The sequence below is a fragment of the Rhipicephalus microplus genome, chromosome 2 (assembly GCF_043290135.1).
Source record: "Rhipicephalus microplus isolate Deutch F79 chromosome 2, USDA_Rmic, whole genome shotgun sequence".
Lineage (NCBI taxonomy): Eukaryota > Metazoa > Arthropoda > Arachnida > Ixodida > Ixodidae > Rhipicephalus > Rhipicephalus microplus.
Genome location: NC_134701.1, coordinates 13,934,526 through 13,943,452, shown reverse-complemented (window position 1 = coordinate 13,943,452; position 8,927 = coordinate 13,934,526). Strand labels below are relative to the sequence as shown.

The window sequence follows — 8,927 nt, the reverse complement described above, 5'->3', positions numbered from 1 at the left end:
TTCACCCTTTAGGTTCCGCTTGTAGGGTGCTGAGACGCGAATAGGGTGCTCAAAGGGTGTGCTTAGGGTGTCGGCACCCTTTTCGACACCCTTAAGGGTCAGAATCGGTTTACTGTGTACCCGCCACCGTGGCAGTGGCAGATTATAGATTGCGATGTGTCTTTACTGGAAGTCACAAAACATTCACCTATCGCCCATATCTGAAACTACTTCCTGGAACTTCGACACAAATACACACGTCCTGAGTTCTTTACAGATGCCTCTAAGTCCAACTCCTCAGTGTCCTGCGCTGCTGTCGGCCCATCTTTTTCGGATGCTGGCCCTCTACATCCAGGCACAAGTATCTTCACAGCGGAAGCTTACGCGATACTTGCGGCGGCTAAACACATCAAGCAATCACAAATACAAAAAGCAGTAATTTATACGTACTCCCTCAGTGTGGTTACGGTTCTGCACAATCTTAAAAATAAAAAAAACCTGTCTTCGACTCACTTTACTCTACTTTATGCACACTCTACACACTCAAACATGTTGTAGTGTGCTGGGTGCTAGGACACCGTGAGATCCAAGGCAACGTGAAGGCGGATCAGCTTGCTGCATCCGTCCATGAAATCAGTTCCACTACACCCATATCGATCCCACCCCTCGATCTTAAGCCGTCTCTCAAACGAAACCTCAGCGACTACTGGCAGAGCAAGTGGGATCGACACACACACAAAACAAGCTACACGTTATCAAGCCACACCTTGGCCATTGGCCACCAGTATTAAGATCACGTCTAGCAGAGGTAACACTAACAAGGCTCAGGATAGGACACACATACACGACACACACATATCTTTTGTCCGGTGGCGATTCAAAATTGTGTGACAGATGTGGTGAAGCATTAACGGACCTACACATGTTAATCCAGTGCAAAGAGTTAGAAACTCTAAGAAAACAACATTTTCCATTACCCTACCGACAACATATACCTTTACACCCTGCGATGTTTGTCGGTAGAGAACCGCTTTTTAGTCATAAATCATTGTTAGCGTTTTTAAAAGAAATTCATAGTTTTCATATCATATACCCGGGCATTCCCTAGCACGACCTCTGCAGAAAGGTTTTTGCTGCGGTGGCTACACAAGAAAGCACTTGCCTTGCAGCCCTTGGACACAATGGTGCTGATGAGGCACTTGTGCTAGTGCCAAATATTTTTTACACTTTTCTATTATCAAAACCTTTGTCACCCTTTTTACTATGCATATCACGTCACTGTCATGTTTTAATATTTATGTTGTTACCCGCATTATCGCGAGGAATTTTAAGGCCCCTATACAGCCACGCAACATATCATTGTCCACATCTCTACACTCATTAAAATGGCGCTTTTTGGCCATAAATTGACCCTTGCACCATAAAGCGGCACACATCATCAAGATAAATCAAGTTGGCTTCCCGTCGTTTACATCAGCAGCGACCATTTATAGCAGCTGGCGAGATGGATTCAAATATATGAATTTTTTTTTCAATTGCAGCCCAACGATATTTAGCTTTGATTGACTGATTGATATGTGAGGTTTAACGTCCCGAAACCACTATATGAATATGAGAAGCGCCGTAGTAGAGGGCTTCGGAAATTTTGACCACCTGGGGTTTTTTAACGGGCACCCAAATCTTAGCACACGGGCCTTCCGCCTCTGCCGGAAATGCAGCCGCCGCAGCCGGGATTCAATCCCGCGACGTGCGGGTCAGCAGCCGAGTACCTTAGCCACTAGACCACCGCGGTTGGGCAACGACATCTAGCTGTTTGTGCACGTATACAACTATCTCATCCTTGCTGACTGAGAGAGGGAGAAGGAGAGCAGTGCTGTGGGCATTAGCTTTTTTGCATTTGAAGTTGAGTTTTAAGCTGTAAAAATAAAACGAGGTTGTATCAAAAGAAACTAGGCGTACTGTTATTTAGGTCGCCTCAGTGCGAAAAAATTCGACAGATCCCACGTACCTTAGGAATCAACGTTATGCAATGCATGCGGAGGGAAGGTGACCGTGTAATTTTTATTTAGCGACACAGTATAAAATGACGCTAAGTATAGGTGAAAATGTTGCACGCGCAGACATATGTTGAGCAGTTACCGATGTTTATGTGACCAGTTGTTTGCACTCGTGCAACGATGCCAACAGTAACGAGAGTATTAACTACAACAGAAGCGATACGCTTATATAAGGCCCTGGTGCTCGCGATGATGGTAGCACTATGCGCTGCTACATAAATCAACTTCAGTAAATTGCACCTCGCTACAGTTGACGTTAACCCTTCAAGACGGATGTATCGTGCAAGTACACATGTAACGTTTTTGAAACTGGATAACCAGCACTGTGACCACAATTGGCGTACAACAAACATTAGGTTCCGCTTGAAAAGTAGTTCCGAAACTTGGCGTGGCTCTGTGATAGAGTGCTTGATTGCCACGCAGAATGCTGGGGTTTGATTCCTGCTGGGACTTCGACATTTACTCTTTGTACTCGTCGGGTCAACGCTGTCAACGTCAGCTTTTTTTTAACACGCACACTTTAAAATACACCTTTTTCAAGCAATACCGCAATGCACGATGGGTTCACGGAGCACTACGGGAAAACCTGGCACGCCGAGCAGACCACTTTTCCTCCGCCCGCTGCTCATTGGCGTCGTGCGAACACAACACGAAGAGAACATGCCGTCGCTTTTTGAATAGGGCCCAAACGCACCTGCATGTATACCTACGTGCAATGTTGAATGAATAACGCAGTCAGTCTAGGTACTACTGGGCGGGTGTACATCGAATGTAGATGATGAGTGGCATGCGAGTTGTTGCGAACAGACATGTGGTCAAAACTTGCTGCCGTGAAGACTGTGAGCTTAAACACTGAATTCATAGTTATTGAATGATGAACAGCTCATAAAGTGCTATGGCTTTTAATATCATCGTGGTTTTATTGAGCTGGTAACACAAGACTGCAGAGAAGTGTTTCAACTACAAAATTTATAAAATCTTTATGAACAAGTCCGCTGAAACTGGAAACGCATCTAAACATGCCTAAAGACGAAAGGTTGAAGCTAGAATTCACGTTGAGTTACCTTGCTCTGATAGTTTGCGGTTTCTTATAAGATGCTTAAGTTTCTCTGCGAAGCATGTTTGCTCGTAGTATATTCCGCATTGAGTTAGACAACTGTTAAAGTTCGCGGCGGCGAATTCAAATATTGTTCAATCAGCAATAATCATGTTGTACTTACGCTCAGTGACGAAGTCAAGTTTGGGCACATACCTGAGCAATAGCTTCCAAGTGCAAGAAAAAGCCGTATCCTGATGATTATATATGGGGTTTAACGTTCCCAATTCACCATATGACTATGATAGACGCCGTAGTGCAGGGCTCCGGAAATTTCACCCACCTTGGGTTTTTGAACGTGCGCCAAATATAAGCACATGGGCCTACAGCATTTTCGCTTCCATCGGAAATGCAGCTGGCGTTCGACCCCGCAACCTGATGGTCAGCAGCCGAGTACCTTAGCCACTACACCACCGCGGTGGGGCAAAACGCGGTGTCCTGCCTATACCAAATCACATCAATTTGTGAACCGCTCATTCACACTGTGAAAACGGTTTCTGACGACATCCACCAGGAAAGAAACTAGAAGTATTGCAGTTATTTCATGCATACGTTCTGCACTGTCTGCAAGGAAAATTGAGAAGCGATACAATGTGAGGGCTGTGTTTTCCGCATCATAACTTAGCAACATTTCTTCCGTAGAGCACAAACGGTCGCAGGTGTCTGCAGTGGGCAAGAAAAAGTACTATGAGAGGCATGGCAATTGTTCTTTCAGTTGCTGTGCGAGAGTTGCTAGCCGAATTATTTTCGGGTTCACATATATACACCAGTTAGACTTGTTTATGTATCAACACGTGCCTCAGATAACATTGAAATTCATGGAATGAAGCCATCTTACCGCACCTGACATTTTCTGTCTTGCGAATTCAATTTCAACTTTCAAGGCCTGGTAATCCTGCACAGCTACGCAAAGCTGATCCCACAAAAAATCTCGGAGACATAACATAAAGTACACCACTCATTGTTTAGGAGAGTGAACCTGCGCTATCATTACAACACAAGAGACTTAGCTTCATTATTCGACTGTAAGCACGCGTCTTGGTTGATTGCCTTTTGATGTCTTTTTCTCACATGCGCAATGCACCCCCATTTTCTCGCATATTTTTAACACGTGTGGTGACGCTTCAGTCATGAATGAGCGTTTGCGGTTTGCATAATTTTTTCCTGGTCCTGCTTCTTTCTTTTCCACATGTAAGTTTTATTCCAACTTGTAGTTAAAACGCCAAGGAAAGTTGGTATGTGCATGTCGTGCAAGTAACACGCACACGTTCTAGTGAATATATTTTATTTTTCAGAATACCGGTTATTTCTATAACACTCTAAAATTATAGCAGAACAATGCAATTTACTCGTAGACAGCGTCCAAGGACATTGATTCCTAATGCATCCGTGAATTTTTGGACGGTACTTGCAACTTTTAGGAAATCAAGTGGTACTGCTTTTATTTATGGCGAAGGTGAACTGATGCTTCGACGCTGCTTTAATCGGTGGACAAATGCAAAGTGTAGACAGACCATCGCACCTAAACACTGAAGTTTGTAAGTGAATGACGTAGTTATATATTGTTACAATTGTAGTTTGAGTATGTGCCCATGTGTGTAGCGGGTCTGAGAATGATAGACGTAAAGAGGAAGTAGTCGTGCCTGCAGGATTATCTTACGTAACCGCGCTAAGGTTCCGAAATGCTTGCCTGCAATGGGGAAAAGGTAATTTGGATAAATTCAAAGATTTCGAGCATTTGAGCTATTGCTGGAATAAACAGTGGGGTGTATCTCGTCAGTTAGAGGTCACTTATACCAGATTGCGCTGTGTAGTTCCACAACTAAATTATTACCTTAACAAAGCTCGGCTCAGGGCGTCACCGCTATGCATTTGGTGCAACGAAATTGAAACAATTGAACATTTCTTTTTATTCTGTCATCGTTATTCTTATCAGAGAAAAGAGATTTTTAGTAGCCACATTACAAAAGCTAGGAATACAAGTAAATCTACCAGTAATTTTATCACTTGGCGGAACTTCACTTGGTTACTGCCACAGGGATGTATGCTCCGCTGTGTTTGATTACATCAACGCAACTAAAAGATTACCATGCTAGTGAACCCCTACCTTTTCAGATCTTTAGTTTGTAATTCGTAGTTATGTCTTTCAAAAACAAAAGATGGTTGACCGCTTGCTCAGCAAACATTTTTGTTTTTTGGTAGTATTATTTTAAGCTACTTTTTCTGATTGGCTTCATTTTCATTTTAGTTTCATTTAAGTATCCTGCCGCCCGGTTCTTGGCCCATCCCCCTTTGTGAGTAAGCGCCATTCATCAGAGGTCATCAGCATCAGCATCAGCATCTTGCACACGCAGAAACGAACTATATTATAGCCACAGACGCTTCAGTTATTAATGAAAAGACAAGTGTAGGTATACACTCCCATTCGCTTGACTGGTCTTTTCATTAAGATTACCAGATTTCACCCCCGTTAATTGAAGCAGAACTGTTGGCAATAGTTCTAGCGCTGTGAAAGCTACCTTTGAATGCCTATAACGCGATCATAATCATGAATTCCCAATCAGTATGCACGTCGATTACGGCGTCAACAAAATCGTTGGCCTTAAAGATGCTCGTTATGCTAGTCCCTCCTCAGCTGCAGCTACTGAAATTAGTATGGGTACCTGGTCATTGCGGCTTAGAAGGAAATGAAATATCCGACTCTCTAGCACGAGTAGCATTGGAAGGTCCAGTACTCTCAGTCCTTCCCGAAGTGACCACTATAACTGCGACAAGATACAGAAAACTTTCACTTCGTGCAGACGCTATGGAAGCAATAATGTCAACACCAGAATTTACTCACTTAAGATTTCCGTGGAAAATTCATTGGTGTCCTACAAGACAGTTGGAAGCCATAATAACCAGATTTTGATGTCGTGTCCCCCCGTAAAATTTTTATTCACATAGGGCTGGTCTGGGGATGTCACCGCTATGCAACTTTTGTTCAGAATCAGAAACAATAGAGCACAATTTTCATCATGTCATCGATACAATTTGCTCAGACAAAGACTTTTAGTCATTCCATTGGCTAGCCTGGGGCTGAATTTCACAATAGAAAATATACTTTCTTTTGGTGCTTCCGATCTGGGCTTCCGCCACGATAACGTTTTTGATGCAATAAGCAAGTACCTTAATTAAAGTAAAGAATTAAGCTTCTAATTGCATGATTATTATTTCTGCAGAAATATTCCAACATAAACAGGAGCTTTGTTTAATCACGCTAATTTCTATTCAAGGTAATGAATGCATCGTCTGATCTCAACGAGTGACAAACAATTATTGCACTCCTTACGTTCTACCTAGGGTGTCTGTTTTTTTCTGTTTTTTTATGGTGGGTGGTTTTGATATTGAATATGTAAAAAGAAGTCTCACTGAGATAGATCATCGATTTTTGGCCGATCCCCCTGAGTGGGTACGAGCTATGGCTGTGGAATCATTATCATCATCATCATCATCATTGTGATCGCGACAGCCTCGGTTCGAACTCAAGGCCACTGAGGCTACACTGCGTCGGGTCTCAATGAAGCTCGTTAGTGGACGTGACAGTGGTGGAGGCGCTGTGTACATGACGTCGGCGTACCACGTAGCCACAACCACATGAACTACGTCGGAACCGCCACCTTGCCGATGTCTGTCCGATGACTTTCACCATGCTTCGAAACAAGAGACCAGACTCAGGACCAGCTGCAACCACACCTAGATCCATACGGGACGCAACGATTCACCACTACATGGAACCATGTCCATTTGCTGGAAGAGGACGAGAAGATGTGGACAAGTGGCTGAAGCATTACGACAGGATGAGCCACTACAACCACTGAATTCCAAGCTCTAGTATGTAGTATTTCTCTCGGGAACCACTCTCATGTGGTATGGAAACCTCAATGTAGAAGAAATCAAGAAATGATTTGGCGACTTCGATTCCAAAAACAAACGCGCTGAGAGGACACTTACTCAAAGTCCTCAGACTTCTCGGGAGACTTTCAACACATATATCAAGGACGTCCTCAAGCTGTGCAAGAATATAAACCCGGTGATGTCGGAAGAAGACAAGGTTGGACATCTTCTCAAGGATTTCGCTGAAGATGTTTACGACTCTTTAATACATAGAGAAATTCTGACCACTGTCTTCAACTGTATTGAATATTCTGCGGCATTGCCGTACCTTTCAGACATGGAAGACACGTCGCGATGCCAGAAAATATGGGCGATTGGCAAATGTCACAACTGTCGCCAGCGTCGATGTGAAACTGCCCACTAACCTTGCTTCAACAAGTCAGGAAATTGTGAATGAAGAGCTGCGGCGACATGACGTCACCTATTGTCCACACTTCTCGATGCCAGTAGTACCATGTGCTACTTTGCCGCAATCAGTGTGCGTTGCAGACCCCATTGAACCGGGAAGAACGTGGCCGCATCGAGACAGATTCGCATCTGAGCAGCACTACGGGCCCCGTTTTCACCCGAGCCGTGGCACTCAGCGACAGACATCTTACGTCCAGAGTGCTGAGTCTGCATTCGATGAGGCGACCCTTCCAGGCTGAGCGTTCTCAATAACGTTTTTACGAACGTCAACAGCTGCAGTTTCGAGGCCCACGTTGTCAGGTACTGCTATGGCCGCCATGCAGCTGCCGACGTAACACCAATCGACGACACCTGACCGACCTTGTCCTTCAACTGGTTACATGTTAACCGAAAGCTCAAACAACCACTGTCCAAGGATTCTGCGTAACCCCTCTCCGGCCTCCGATGTCAGCTGGTCACCATCTCCTCGGCGTCGTTATCCCTTGCTGTCGCCTCTTCCAGAAAACTAGTCGACATATCGTTGGACGTGAGGTCGCTGGATACGCTATGATTTCGACAGGAATACCTTCATCAGTTTTTATGTTTAAGAATAAGGTATGTGTGTGTGTGTGTGTGTGTGTGTGTGTGTGTGTGTGTGTGTGTGTGTGTGTGTGTGTGTGTGTGTGTGTGTGTGTGTGTGTGTGTGTGTGTGTGTGTGTGTGTGTGTGTGTGTGTGTGTGTGTGTGTGTGTGTGTGTGTGTGTGTGGATGTGTGTGGGGGGGGCGGTGTTTCAACTATGACTCTAGTGGACGCAGAAGCAACTATCTCAGTGATGAGTCTCGATTTCAGCCCCGCCACGGTGGTCTAGTCGCTAAGGTACTCGGCTGCTGGCCCGCAGGTCGTGGGATTTAATCCCGGCTGCAACGGCTGCATTTCCGAAGGATGTGGAAAGGCTGTAGGCCCGTGTGCTCAGATTTGAGTGCACGTTAAAGAACCCCAGGTGGTCGAAATTTCCGCAGCCCTCCACTACGGCGTCTCTCATAGTCATGTGGTGGTTTTCGGACATTAGACGCCACATATTAATCAATCAAGTGTCGCTTTCAAAAGTTTACTTTGTCGAAAAGTGTTGTTCTGCTAGACCGCACTGACACGTTTCGTGGAGTAAGTGGTGAGCCGCTATATCCTATTGGTGTGTCCAGTGTAGAAGTTAGCTTGTGTGGTCATAAATTTAATGCAGAGTTGGCAGCTGTACCTCACGTCCCGCATGACTTATTACTGGGCCTGGATTTCCTAATGCTGTGCGGCGCCAACATTGATTGCGATACGGGAGAAGTTGCAGTTACTTCAAGCCTTCCATCTGCGTTCATAGAACACATGCTTTTTCTCAGATGTTCTTTTTGCGTGAGCATGGATAGTGTTGTTCCACCATTGTCAGCAAAATGTGTCACAAACAGATGTTTTCCTGCACCCGA

At 44.7% G+C, this 8,927-nt stretch overlaps 1 protein-coding gene and 1 long non-coding RNA gene across 3 annotated transcripts in view; one reads left to right on the top strand and one right to left on the bottom strand.

Moving 5' to 3' along the window:
* The window catches only part of LOC119169944 (adenylate cyclase type 3), a 1,227,834-nt gene that overhangs the window by 931,346 nt on the left and 287,561 nt on the right, over positions 1–8,927 (bottom strand). The gene's annotated exons all lie outside the window — the stretch shown is intronic.
* Positions 1–8,927, top strand: part of LOC142795972 (uncharacterized) — a 105,406-nt gene that overhangs the window by 32,995 nt on the left and 63,484 nt on the right. The gene's annotated exons all lie outside the window — the stretch shown is intronic.